This window comes from Pangasianodon hypophthalmus, chromosome 17, assembly GCF_027358585.1.
Source record: "Pangasianodon hypophthalmus isolate fPanHyp1 chromosome 17, fPanHyp1.pri, whole genome shotgun sequence".
Lineage (NCBI taxonomy): Eukaryota > Metazoa > Chordata > Actinopteri > Siluriformes > Pangasiidae > Pangasianodon > Pangasianodon hypophthalmus.
The window spans coordinates 4919422-4934958 of NC_069726.1; the positions used below are offsets into that span (position 1 = coordinate 4919422).

A 15537-nucleotide genomic window follows, 5' to 3' on the forward strand; every position below is an offset into this window, starting at 1 on the left:
CCTATTAATTTTGCATGAGATCGACTGCATTCACAAATATCTCAGCTTGTATTACATTTCACAACTATTGTACAACATATTCTCATTAATGGATTGACCCCTAAGACTTTTTCTGCTCTGCAGCAGCCAATTCCATTTCTCTAGCCTTCTATGTCCACGTCTGGAAAAAAAAATTTCTGTTTCTAGACATGCCGTTAGCCTGCGGCCACATCCCGACAACAGCCACAGTCCACCAATCAGCAGCTTGAAGCAGCTTGTATTGAGCATATGTCCTTCACTGGGTTGATGGGAAAGGAAATTGCACGGCCAAGTCTCTCTGCCCCTGCTCCTCCGGCTCCGTCGTTCTCTTCTGTGCCCCTGCTGAGTGATCGCTGCCTCCCTGGTGCAGCCTGTCAACACCTCCTACTAATCAAATGGCTGCCTGCACTTCTCTGAGGAGAGCTCAGAGGAAGTGGACAGCATTTCCCAGCAGCTCCACAAAGGTGTCCAGAGCTTCCGCTGGGAGAAAGCGAATGAGCTGTGGGGTCCCTACAATGAAGAAGCTGATGACACATGTTGTGCTAACACATACTGCGCAGCATCTGCTTCAGCCCTGGGGGTAGCCTACAAGTTGATTGGAGAATTTCTGTCAGAGGTAGACTTCAAAATCTGGGTCTAATTCCCAGAAATAAGCGTTCTCATCAATTATCCTGCTTTTCTTTCTTTTTTTTTTTAAATAAAACTTAACAAAAACTTCTTAAATACTTAAAAGCAGTAATAACTACAACACATAGAGCAAGTTCAGGTGTTTCTCAGGTTTTAATAACTTGAGATATATAAAGTTATTATAACATATTATAATATTATATAAAAGAGATCAGTTCATACCCTGCTAGCAACATATATAGCCGTTACCATTTGAATGAAATAAACAGTATATGGCATAGTGTGAAAATGTGTGTATGGTGTCCTATGATGGATTGGATTCCCCTTCAGGGTGTATCCCTACCTCACGCCCAGTGTTCCCTGGATGGAATTTGGATCCACCGCAACCCTGACCAGGATAAAGCAGTTACTAAGGATAAATGAATGAATGAATGAATGAATATACAGTATGTGTGACAAAGGAGACTCAGGAGCAGTATTAGAATTCATGTGCAGTAGCGAATTAATTAACTTCCAAACGCATAAGATCAATATCATAAAGCGATAGAAAGGGGCAAACCAGAATCGTAATATGTGATGGGGAAACTAACCTTAGCCTTAGCACTTCCTGAATACAGAGGCAAGGTTTTGTGTGTTGTTTATGTGGGTGTGTGAAGTGAATAACCAGACCCATGGCATGGCATTTTTTTTTTTTTAAAATAAAGCAAATAGTATTGTGTTGAGTATGCAGATGAATGGCATTCCCAACACACACCACACACACGTTTGATTAAAAACAAAACTCATTTATTGCCATTGCTTTATAGTAAATCAGTCCAAAGTACCATTCAAAAGCAAAATCAGAACACCTCACATCACTAAAACCCACGTCTGGTGTTCTTAATCAACTTCAATGTCTTAAACTCAACAGACAGCGTGTGGTTGAAAAACTGTTTGCATTCCTCCTCATTGACCTTTAGCCTCACCTTTAGCTTCCTTCGATCTAGGAATCAGTGTGCAGTGACTTGTGTGCCCACAAGGGGCAAGTAATTATGTAAGCATGATAAGTATTTAGTCTTATAGCTAGGTGTTCAAACAACAACCACAATATAACAAATGTTAATACAACTTAAATTCCGGCTTTAACAAATAGTATTTCAGGCTTTCTGACTCAGACTTTTGGACTGTGCTGTATCAAATTCCCAATTTCCTATTTCACAGGAATACCCCAAGTGGAGGAATTTAGGTTTCTCAATGCTTTGCTCATGAGTAATAGGAAGACATTTGTTATTAACATTTGTTATATTGTGGTTGTGGTTGTAAGATTCACCACAGGTTAGGTATAGTGGTAGGAGTAATGCAGTCCCAGTGCCAGATCATAGTCATGGAGAGAGATCTGATCCATACATCGTTACTCTCTTTGTCATGAGATTTGGGATAGTGACCACATGATTGGGGTCAGGGATACAAGCAGACAAAATGAGTTTCACCTGGAAGGCTGCTAGAATCACCTTTTGTGATGATATGGCAAGGAGTTGGGCAACCCTGGAGGAGCCTGGAGTAGAAGCCAGGTCAGGGGTTTGAGTATTTGAAGGTATTTCAGACACTGAGAGGAGACCCTGGTTTGATCCAGAATTCGCTGGGGGGAATGTATCTCCCAGTTGATCTGGGATCCCAAGGGGAAGCTGGAGGAATTTGCCAGGGACAGAGATAGATGAGCTTCCCTGCTTCCATGACCCTGAATAATAGTGATTTGGAAGATGGAGATTGTTGGAAGATCACAAGTTTGAATGGCAACAGCCATCTGTGGCCTGGAGTTCAAGAGAGCCATGCAGTCTAGGAAGGAAGCATATCATTCCTCTTTCTCCTTTAAAACAAAGTGATGCTGCCCAATTACAGGTGTCTGGCAGCTCATGTATACAAAATAGGGCTCAAGCATGTTCAGCTGGCTTGTGCCTTACATGAAAAGATGGGGTCAGCATCATGTGTGTCAAAAAAAGCACATATTCGGCTTCAGGATTGTTAGATGCAGTGTGAAAAAGGAGATTCAGCCAGTGGGAGCCTGGGAGAATATTGGGGAGAAATAAAAGAGCATCACACGAAATTCTCCTTTTCTCTCTGGCTTTCTTTCTTGGTTCCCAAACCAATCTATAACGGTCTTTCATTAGATTCTTATACTGCTTATAAGCTTAGAATCAGACATGAGCTATAAAGCTTAGAGATTCCACCTAAGCACTTTAAAAAGTCAAGATTTCGCCTTCAGCTGTGCAATGGCTCCTGGAAGTGCATTGGATGTTCTTACTGTACTTCCTGCAGTTTCACATGCTTCCTGGTACAGACCACAGCAGACGCTGTCTAACGGGACTTTTTTTTTTTTTTTTTTATCAGAACCAAGGCAGTGACTCACGTCTCTAAAAATATCCACAATCATCATTAATTCTGTCATGTCAGAACATGAACCCTTGGCACAAAATGAAATAACTCATTTCTAAAATTAGCCCGGTGATGAAAGGTCTCATTATTAAAACGGATGAGTGTTCCGTGTGATGCCGTAATCTTCACTTCAAAAGCAGATCATCGCAGGTCCCAGCACTAGAAGAGGCAAAGAGAGTTCTCTAATCGTAATATTATAGTAATTAAGCCACATGTCCCATAGGTGCTTACTAAACAGTGCTTCATTAAAGGATCAACCTGGGCTCTGATGCGTCAGATCAGTGCACATTTGCACATCTTCCTTTTCCTTATGATTACTCATAATGGATAGAAGAGCTGCAGGGGGACCTGTAGTAAGTTTTAAATGCACTGTCAGTTAATTATTCTTTGTAAAACAGCCTCATAGATGGCTCAAAACTATTTGTTAATAGCTGTGGAGGCTGTGGTGTGAAGTGAGAATGTTGATTCAGTGAAGCACCTCCGCTGGGTTAATTACCACTCTTGCTTTATTCGTATCAGCTCAGACAACAGGCCACTTCATAAACCCTGCAAATGGCATTCCACAAACAGCGGCATAGGGATTTTAGGTCTTCATTTGCAATTTTTGATTGACTAGATAATGCAAGATGATATATGAACTCTGATCCATTGACACAACCTATTAAAGAAGAATGGTACTCCTGAAATCACATTCATCATCAATCAAACCTCTCTAAAGCAGCATGCATGCACGTACAATTATACACTAGAATAATCCCTGAGTGGAAATAATGGCAAACGAATAACATTTCATACTCTTATTTGTGTCTTTAATGCCCTTGAATGAAAAATCATAAGCCGTGAATCACAAATGCCATCTCCTAATCAAAAATCCTGTCATGTTAATCAGGCCTGACGATAAAAGACTCATTTTGCCGCAGGAGTAGAAGAAGGCAACTTGGGGATAGGAGGCGTCTTTAAGGCCTGCTGAAGCTCCATAGGGGATATTGAGCACACATATCGGGAAACATGTGATTCAAAGGCTGGGAGGGGGGGGAAAAAAGTTAATTACCCAGGTAAGCCTGAGGGTGAGCACGAAATGCCTGTGGAAGCAGGAGCGGCAGGCGGCGGATGACCCCGAGCTAGCACGGCCGTGCTTACCGAGTCAGAAAATTTGATTGCTTTTTTGAATTTCACTGCAAATGTTCTTATTTTAGCTCTGGGACATGGAGTCACCCAGAACACATTAGAATAAGTGCATGTTTCTGAAGTGGTGTTAGCGAGGAAAAGGCGGAGCACTGCTACTTGATGCTACAGCAGTAGACATGTGATTGAAATAACAGTGAAACTGCTATTAAAAATGAATAAAAGACAAACTGGAAATGTGGGATGTGTGTGTTAATCATCAAAATGTGTCATACCCAATATATTTCAAAATATCCTGTTATATTTTTATATATTTCACAACATACTTTCACAATATCCTACATTCCAAAGGTAGTATAATATGAGAATCTTATCCACTGAGCCTTCACCCAAAACCAGGCCTGGAACATCTTTCCCTGTTTTCCCCCAAGATGGCAATGCTGAATGATTTATCAGGCAAGAAACATTGTAAAATACTGCTTTAAACCCTTACCAATAAACCCAGTATAAGCGTGCAACGGGGAAAAATGTGAGCTAGCCATTTTATTATGTAGCTTTTAGCCAATATAACTGTTTAACATACAGAAAGTGCTTTTATGTCTTTTTTTTTTTAAGGCAATTGAAGTAGACTGAAAACCTGCCAACATAACCTGCCCCATCAGACCCTAATGCCATGAGCTCCTTGGTTCAAGATAAGCAATGTCCCAGGGCTGAAAAATATTTTCTGGCCAAACTACATTTCTTTGCAACGAAAACATCTCCACTGACACCATGTCGGTGGAAAACACTATGTTATTACCAATGTTCATACCCACAGCTATAACTTTCTTTGCTGGGGAAAGGATGACAGGGTTAAAAAAATGAGAAGAGAAAGGGAAAAAAAAGAAAACAACTATGGGTGATCAATGACCCCAGGTCAATTTGAACAGAAAGCATTTCTGAAGTGTTCTCAGCCATCTGTAAGTCCATCTCATTGAAAAGATACCAGTCCATTTCAGCCAGCATTTATATCAACACCAGCTCCTTTAAACTCATACGGCAATCCCAAAATGATGGATGCTTTGGAAATTTTTTTAAAAAATTTGTAGCCAGTTTGGTTTACATCACTTCTATAAAACAAGAGCTTAAGCCGATATATACCTAGCCTTACTACATTTTCACATGTTCTAGTTTGGTAGAAATAAATTCAGACAATAATATGATCATATCCCTATGTGTGATGCAAACATCCTGGTCCAAAAGAAAGGAAAACTGATAGAAACTCACTTGTGGTGTGTGTATTTATAGGCGTCTGGATGCGAAGGTTTTATCACCTCTGCTTGGAGCTTTCTCCACTTGTACCTCACCTCCTTCTGCTGTGGATGGTCCCATATGGACACCCTAAAGACTTTCTCTTCCTATAAAATCTTACCTTTGACTAACTGTTTGACTTTATTGTATACGGTTGTAGAAGAGCACTGATTTATAATCCCATTATCCAGTGTCACCCAGAAGAAGATGGGTTCCCTTTTGAATCATTTCAAAGTTTCTTCCTAATATCATTTCAAGGAGTTTTCACTACTTGCCTCTGTTGCCTCTGACTTGCTCAGTAAGGATCTAAATGCAGTACATCGAGATTTCTGTAAAGCTGCTTTGTGACAGTGTCTATTGTTAAAAGCACGAAACAAATAAAATTTAATTGACTTGTAGAGGAGTTGATTTTAGTACAGCTGCTACATTGTTGATTTATCCATATTTAGTAAATGCGCCAGGATTGCTGGGATCCCGAGACCACCGTGAAGTGATATTTTTTATAAAAAAAGTGTGAATCAGTTTCAGATGTGAGGTATTATATAAAATATTTTTCATCACACTATATTTTCAAAAGCTGGTGAGAACAAAACTAGGCATATTAGAATGGTGAGAACATGTCCCCAGTGCAAGTTACGTCAGTGTTCACACCACTGATTGTGAAAACACCAGGTCAAAAACACAACCCTCTGACTAATTTATAGATCTCCCTTTTTTTATTACTGTATGTACCTTATAACGGGATGTGAACAAGCCGTGTCACCATGTTTATGTCCCTGAACTTGCCAGATCTTGGTTGTCACTGTGATCTAACATTAGTTGCAGACATGTTCTTCAAACAGTCCGACATAGCCAGAAGAACAGTGACTTTGATCCGTCTTGTCGAGCTTCATCAATTCTGAAAAGCAAAGGACTTCACAAGTGTCACGTCCATCAATGCGACAATACGCAGAACAACGAGCAAAAAACACATCAGCCTTGTGGCCTCCCCTGCAGTGAGAACACTGACACCCAGCACTTTGCGAAGCCTTAACAAGCCGAGCTCGCCTTGTGCTGACCTCAAGAGTCTGTCAGCTTCTCTGGGATTTAAGCGTCACTCATGCGGGCTAATGCAGAGAAAGTATAGAGGACAGACTTCCATCTGCTGTAAACTAAAATAGCTGATTAAGATGGAAAGCTGACAGCAAGGGCTCCTCGGTCTCCGCCGACTTATGATTAAATCAAAGGAAGAAAGCAAAACAGAAAGGGAACCTTCCAGAAGCTTTTAAGCACTTGCAACATTTGTAGTGATTAGCAAGAATGATTGAGGCTCAGCTCTCCACAAACATTTTGACATACACTCACTGGCCACTTCATTAGGAATGCCTGTGCACTTGCACATTCGTTAATTTAACCAATCAGTCAGAAGCACAGTGCATAAAACCGTGCAGGTCAAGAGCTTCAGTTAATGTTCCCATCAAGCATCAGAATGGGGAAAATATGTAATCTCAGTGACTTTGACCATGGCATTTTTGGACTGGTTTGAGTGTTGCTGAGATTTTCGTGCACAATAGTCTCACACAGAGCAGTGCAAATACACAAAAAAACATCCAGCGTCCAGCAGTTCTGAGGGCAGAAATGCCTTTTTAATGAGAGAGGTCAGAGGGGAATGGCCAGACTGGTTTGAAGGCTACAGTAACACAAATAACCACTCTTTATAACTGTGGTAAGCAGAAAAACATCTCAGAATGCACAATATGTCAAACCTTGAGGTGGAAGACCACTTCAGGTTCCAGGAATCCAAGGCTACAGAGGGTGTAGGACCACCAAAACCAGACAACTGAACGCTGGAAAAAGATCAGGTAATGCTTTTCTAATCTTCATTCCATCCTTCAGCATTGTTCTCCTTCATGTCAAGATACAATGTTGATGTTCTTGTAATTGAAGGGAAAACATCAATCACTGTAGGTGAGATGTGAATTAGTAGCACAATAAGCTGACCTCCGAGACGACTCAGGTCAGGTCAAACAGGGCGAAAAAACAATTAGTCTTTCAAGAAAATCCAGAGTTGATGAGTGAGGTGCCAAAAAATAGCTTCATTTAGTCATTACTCTACAAGCATTGTCCTCACCCTGTGTGAACAATGTACTCCCATGAACTGAAACAGCCTTAGGGCCACTCATCATGCCTTAATTCAGTTCCTGCCCTTTCAGCTGCCCTTACGCACCTGTCACACACACACAAGCCCATCAAAAAATAAGAGGGAGAAGAGAAGGAAAGTGTTCGAGATCAGCGATAAGAGCATTATGAAATCCTTCTGCGGAAGGACAAAGTCTAGACAGACTCAGTGCACTTCCAATAAGTTATATAAAGTCTGCTTCTATCACTCATCCCCTGGATTACAGTAATATGGTGAAATTTTTACACGTCAGCAAAAAGGACAGGTAGAAGGGTTTTTTTTTCATATATTTCCAATATTCTAGAAGACAACAGTAACTAAATGAAAGCTCAGTACACTACATAATGTACAAAGAAAAACAAGGCATATTGTATCAAATTGTGTGTAATGTGTGAAATGGTTTTACACCACAGTGCTGCTGAATTCTCGATTCTGATTGGTCAGGAGGTATTGATTCATTTTCTATAACAGCAGCTCTGACAGCAGTGCTGGCTGTAATTAAAGTCACAGGTTTATATTAACGCGCTCGTTCTAATAATACGCCAGCGTTATATAACACGCTCGTTATATAATACGCCAGCGTTTCTATAGTCACAGCTCATTCACAGGGACGTGTATGGCAGAAGCTCTACAAAAAAATAATTAAACAGATAGAAAAATTTTGCTATTTAAAAATATCTTTGGCACCAGCTGTTAAAAGAAAGGTTGAGCTGGCCAAAATGGTACACAAATGGTAGTATCTTTGGTGGGCAGTATATGCTGGTTAAAAGGTATAAGTTAAAAGGTTTCCTCATAGACAGGTTGTTTTTAAAGAAGTTACACAACAGTAAAGTAATTAGAATTAGTAAAGTTTTTTTTTTTTTTCAGCATGATAGTCACTCATGTCCTAGCTAGCCTTATCTAGGTGTTTAGGTTTAGCTACTTCAGTGACAGACTTTGCATAATGCTAGCCATCTTCCATATCATATCATATCTTATGGTGTTATTAGCTATTTGTATTTCCCTGATAAAAGTCTAGCTCAGGCTGACAAGCTACCAGAACACATTTACAGCATTTGGCAGATGCCTTTATCCAGAACGACCTACAGAAGTGAAAGGACATTTATACAACTGAGCAGTTGAAGGTTAAGGGCATTGCTCAAGGGCCCAGCAGGGGCTGTTTAGCAGTACTGGGATTTGAACTCACAACCCTCAATACATTAGCAGAATGCCTTAACCACTGAGCTACCATTGACGAACACGAGCTGCGTTGTTTACTTTCTTGCAGCTTGACTAGCTCAGCCTGTGTTTTGGCATCTGATAGCTGGTCAAAACAAGCTGGATTTTTCAGAAGGGTTAGCTAATGTACTCCAATGATAACCCTTTATTTTAACTCTAGATAGCCTATGTAATAGCTAGTTAGCTAGCTTAAGTAAATCTGGCACATAAGTATAATGTCTGTGCAATACCACATGGATATTTATGTAAACATGTAGTTTATGTAGTTAACCATGGTGGTGATTTCAGCCAGTGAACAGGATCTATGAATAGCTCGACATGTGTTCCCACCAGCTAGCACCAAATGGATCAATGCTAAAGCTTCCAATCCTAAGGAAATATCACTATTTTATCTCCTACCGAATGAGGAAAATGCTAAAAATGCTGTTCCCATCCTGTTATTTGTTGGATAAAGGAAGTGAAAATCTTCTGTGTACCCTTGAAAGGTCATGAAATGTGTTTGACTTCATCTTAGCATTCATGAAACCACGCTTGAATCTGTTTAGTGGTGCGTACTCTACAGAGGCATTATCATATTGAAATAGGGAAACAACATGTCTGACAGCAGACACTGTAAGTCAAAGAGTGAAAGATTTCAATGCAGGTTTTGTGCTCTTTGCTCCAGGTTATACGTTGTGCATATAAGTAGTTTCTGAACCGAATTCCTGCCATAAATTTCAGCTTTGAGAATGAACCCTTTTCATTAGGGCTGAGTCACTGAGATACAATATCATGATTATTTCTGAGGCCATAATTTTGTCATTTTTTAACTATCTTGTTAAGTGTCCTTCTAGTCCTGTCATCTCTTCTGTTTTTTCATGTACTTTGTCCATATCTGGCTTGTTGCTTTTTTTCTTTTTATTAAAACACTGACAGCTTAGATCATTTTGCAAGAGTTGCCTTGCATACTCTAATTTGCAAATTGATTGTCAGATAGCTAGTACAGACTGCTAATTAGCACTCAACCTAATGTGACTCACCTGATTAGCTAGCCTGTAATTATGATTTAGTTACTAAGATGTTAGGTCTTTTTCCTTTTTATGTGTTTTAATTTTATCCTATGCATTGATAGGATACAGTATATGCAACTATTAATAACATAAGAGAAACTTTAGATAATTACGAAATCTTGCATAGGAATATACTGTAAAGTACCAGAGATCTTGTGTCTGCTCTAAACAGTAAGGTCCTTATATGGTTTAAATGGGTCTAGACAACAGTCTGGCTCATTTACCTGCTAAACAGCTTCTTGGGTACAAGCCCAGATGTACTTAAATGCTAAACCTTTAGGCACAAACCCGGCCGGCTGTTGAATATCTGTGCAGTGTGTCATGCAATGTAGATATCTGGTAGATATCCCAGTGTGCACATGCTGCAAATTAATAATTACTCAATGACCTCATTTCCAGTATATCTGAAGCAATCAACAGCCCTCAATTAAAATCATCTGCCCAAAGGTTTGTAAAAACGACAATTTATTTTGGCATCAGGTCAGAATGGTGCGTGAATGGTGTGTGAGGTCCACTTGCATTCCAGTGGTGATATGCCTTGGTACTGCAGCGTTCTCGGGGTGACGCGTGACCTCCAGGTAGCGTCCCCTGGCCAGAGTGGGCACGTTAATGACCATCTGCTCAGTAAGACCTAGTCAACATCTCTTTAATGAAGACGAATGGGAGGACCAGGAGGCGGCCAGCAGGGGGCTAATGACACACCTTCAGCCGCTGACCTGCCACCCTACTGTGACTGATGGGTAGATGCACTCCAGGAACCGTACCACTACTTCCAGAATCCCTGTTAAAGTCTCTTTCTAACTCTATGGGCCCGTTTGTTTGGACTACCCCTGGACTAGGACTAAAATTGAGACAGATAGTTGTTTCCAACAAAATTATACCATATTTCCTGGAACATAAAATGCTTTGTTGCCCTTTAGCAGGTTTGTGACTTCAATTATGTTACAAGATTATTAGTGAATTGCAAGGTCTTAGTGTACTGTACAGGACACAAGTGAGTAAACACAGCATGGTATTTATTAAAGGCAATACAATACTCAGTTGTAGTTCATAGCAAAGGTCAAAGAACAGACAAGAAGCATCAAAAAAGGAATATCCGTAATAGAAAAAGGAAGAAAACAGGTGAGGGTTAAATCTAAGAAACACATTAAATTAGAAAACAAGGCTTGGACTTAACAACAATAAATGAACCAGAAAAAAGAAAAAGAAAAGAAACAACAGGGCATAAACAGAAAAACTAACCAAAGGCTTAACACAGAACAGGTGAACACATTAGAGTAATCGACCAATGACAGGACAGGGTGAGACAGGACTAGGTCAGAAACAAAAATGCATGGCATAACAAACACATGAAGTGAACTTACACACCACATACCTGAGGGGGGGAAATCGATCAGGACAATTAGCAGGTACTTTCCAGGCCTCGTTGTGAGATTAAGGTCAGGATTGTAGGAAAGGCTTCAGCTCAGGAAACATTGCATTGCTGAACCACATGGTTTCAGTTGTAGGATAAAGAAACAATGTAAAATTAATATAAACATTTCCTCAGCTTAAACCTGGATTATGTTAAAGTATACATTAGACCAGATAGTAATAGGAGAGAAAAACAGTTCAGCTAGGTAAGAATAGTTGTGGGCATTTTAAATGAGGAATTTTCTAACTATATTGACAACATGGAACATTGCATTTTGGTTATAACAACCTTTTGGAAATCATTATGAACTATTTCATAGCCATATGGAGAACGCCTGTGTGTATGCGTGTCCTTAATATGAACACGGCTGCTTTCCAAACCTACTATTTTATCATATTAGACCTACATACGGTCTATGTAAAAGGAACAGAATTAACCTTTTTTTTTTTTTTTTTTAATCTTTGTTCTAACCCATACCACTTTACCACCATGTTGGAACGCAGGAATGGAAATTACAAAACATTTCTACTGCTTGGAGCGAACCGACTGATTATTTTTTAAATTTTGTTTCTGAGCCCTGGTTCACAGATTTGCACCTCTACTAAGCTGATAGAAAAGCTGTTCTATTGTCTGTGAAATATGGCAAGCATCATGATTTTTTTGCCAGATTTGGGCCTACAGGCAAACACAAGGTAATAGTTAATAGCTAACAGCTATTACATATTGCTGATCTGAAATCCCAGTGCAGGAAGCAGGTCAGTTGTTAACAATGTTGTTTGCAATGCTTTTAATTAGAAATAAAATGGCAGTTAAAAGTTGAGAAAGAGAGAGAGAGAGAGAGAGAGAATTACAGACTGTTTTCTGGAACAATATTTCTGATAAACAGCACACACACACACACACACAAACATCTCCACATCTGTCCCGTTTAAAATATCTGTCTACTTTATTGCATTTTATGAAAACTGCACTGACATGTATTTCTGAGCTTTATGAGAAGTGTCAGCATTGAGACAGAGAATTTCACAGGATGTTTACTGTCATTCTCAGATTTCGCCTTATCATTTTCCCCCACAAAAGTCACAACCACAAAAAATGTAACTGCTAGCAAAGTGACTATGATCTAGCAGTGGCATATATAACACTATCTTAGTCTTATGATATCTCTGTCTTTTTCCTTTATGTGTTTGATCTAAAATGAATCTGTATTCATTTGTTTCTGTCTGAGACTGCGGCGTGATTGCGGCGGGTTACTGTGTCATTTTCCCATTGCTCACGCGTTGTTGCAAATCCTTACGTGTCAATAAAGTCAGCAAGAGATGAAACGGTAATCGCTGGTCCATAGAATGAGCTTTAGAACATAAAAATGGAGGAATTACTTTTGAACTTCAGGGCAAAACCTTGAGCATTCACCAAATGAAAAGCAACGCCTGTCTAAACAAGGGAGATAATGAGTCAGCACAAGTTCATCGGTGTCATGCACTAAGAAAGACAAAAATAATACATAAGCTAGCAAGCATGATGGGATAGAAGTATGGCTTCATCAGTATGCCTATTCACTGTGTCCAAAAACTGGCTGTTGCTGCAAAAAAAAAAAAAAAGATGTTGATTAAAGGAATTCTTTACCCAAAAAAATGCTAACATGGCTAGATAGCAAGGGAGTGTTACCCCGATCGCATATGCAGAATGCAAACTGGACTTCAATCGTTATTAGCAAGCTTAGCTTTTTTGCAGATTGACAAAAAGAAAAAGGCGGAGAAAGTTTCTCGTTCCTGTCTTGATGAGAATCTCTGAACAGAGCTGCTGCTGCTCATTACCTTGACATTCACACAGCGGGTGACATTAGCCATGCTAGAGAGAATTAAGCTCTCTGAACCTTTAAAAAGCAGGGGTTGCTCGTACTGCTAATCACTTTGAAACCTGCTGCTGTTTCTTCTTGAGAAAATGGTGCATCACAGACATGCAGGTAATGACCTTTGGTTGTGAAAGGCCACAGGCTTAGCTGACGGCAGTTGGGGACGTTTGAGAGGTCACTCCTAAAATCCATGGATAATTTCACAATCTCTTTGGATACTTCATGATGAATCTCGACACACATGATGCTATCAAGAGCACATTCAGTGAGGGCTTACAGCTCAGGTGCAATCAAAGAGACCGAAATGAAGAAATTAATGAAACACAGAAATTGATTAGCCACCTCACCTCTAACACAACATGCCCCAAAATAGACTAACAATTTGCATTCGATGCGGACGCCGCTCCGGACTGACAATTTGCACTTGATGTGGACTGGGAAAAGAGTTGAATAATAACAGCCTGCATTTCTAGAAGTGAACTCTGCCGTTCGACGTGCCTGCCAATTACCAGTGGTCGTTTTCATTAGCACAGAAATAGATGAATAAGATGATTGGCCACTTTCGGAAATGATACAGTAGCTATAATGACCCCTTGCTGTCTTCGCCCTCGCTGTCTCTCACCCTAACGCAATCATAGCACCGTCATCCCCTGCTGAGGCATGTGTGGAGCTCAGGATTAGATGGTCGAAGAGTGATCACAGCCGTCCAACAGCCGTCCAATGTGGCTGGTTTCTGTACTTATACTGCACTCTGCTGGACAAGGCCTTCAGTGTGATCCTTCATTTTTGAAGGCATGAAGACATTACATCCCTTTATAGCGAATGGGGGAGATGAGACATTTCAGGATCTTGAAGTAGAAAAACAGGCTTCTGTTTTCCTACAGCAATGATTAAATCCATGTTTAGTAAAATTACAGAGGAAGCCTGGAAAACACAAATCAGCCCACTGTAATAATAACTTCAGAGTGAAATCTGACAGCAATATGGCATCGCCTAAGAAAAGCAACCATGAATGACTAAACACATAAACATCCTGCCCGGCAATTTCCACTAGAGGTCACCGTTTATTTCAAACCCATATCATCCTCAACATTATCATCAACATCATCATCATCATCATCAAGCCTACAAGGCTTCAGAATTACAGCACACACATAACATGACTTTCTCCTACTATCAAGTACATCAAACATCCTTCATATCATGACAATCTGGTGTTGGAGATGCCTGTTTTTTCCTCAAGACTTTTCACAGTCTTCATTCGTGAACAAGTCCTCCCAAATCACCCTAGAATAAACAATGAAGTTGCCATGACAACAAGGAGCAGCACTCACTGTGCAAACATGCAGAAAGGCAGCACAAAGAAAAGGACCATTAAACAGGTATCACTTATGTTTGGCACATCAGTTATGCTTGGGGGAAAAAAAAAGCATGTGCAGAACATCTAGGACACAGCACGGGGAAAAAAATGGGCGACAGGTTATGAAATTTGTTGTGAACCTTGCTGTCATGTTAACAATTAAACACTATGAATGTGTAAATTTCTAGCAATGGTCTCTCATTCAGTCAGACTCCAAATGTTTAATAGAACCATTATATACAGTGTTGAATTAACGCCTACAATGTTTATCTACAGTAAATAGATCTATACTTATATATGACTACAAGTGTTAATTCAACTGTATCAGACTCTCAAACAGCCAATCATTCAATCATTCATTCATTCATCTTCAGTAACTGCTTTATCCTGGTCAGGGTCGAGGTGGATCTGGAGTCTGGAGTGTGAAGTGGTAATACACCCTGGATACAAGAATCTCTGCGTACTTAGAAAAAGAGAGACTTCCTGTTCACTTGAAACTGACGTATAATAGAAATCTAAATCCAAACACCTTCCATTCATTTCTCGTTACAGAGAAATGTGTCAAAATCCTTGTGCATGGTAATCATCCTGTATGTTATTTAGGAAGCCTTTTTAGGGCCTTAGACATTTCATGCACAGTAGATGACAAGGGGGAATATATTGCCGTTAAGCATCCATCACTGAATGGATCATCTTTCTGATGAACTACATATGATTCAGTCAGTATAAAACACTGTCTCAACCTGCTATAGGTTAGAGAGTCTGAAATGCCTTAAAATAAGCCAGATGCAGATGCAGCACACACTATGTGGCCAAAAGTTTTTGGACACCTGACCATCACCCATATGTGCTTTTTGAACATCCCATTCCAGATTTACTCCCATTTTGCTGTTATAATGATCTCCACTCATCTGGGAAGGCTTTCCACTAGATTTTGAAGCTTGGCAGTGGGGATTTTGTGCTCATTCAGCCATTAAAGCATCAGTGAGGTCAGGCACTGATGTTGGGTGA

General features: G+C 40.0%; 1 long non-coding RNA gene across 1 annotated transcript in view; it reads right to left on the bottom strand.

Moving 5' to 3' along the window:
- Positions 1-15537, bottom strand: part of LOC117599362 (uncharacterized) — a 62072-nt gene that overhangs the window by 18364 nt on the left and 28171 nt on the right. Inside the window, exon 2 of the long non-coding RNA XR_004579828.2 lies at positions 11273-11380. This is a non-coding gene — a long non-coding RNA (uncharacterized LOC117599362). The remainder of the gene's footprint in view (positions 1-11272; positions 11381-15537) is intronic.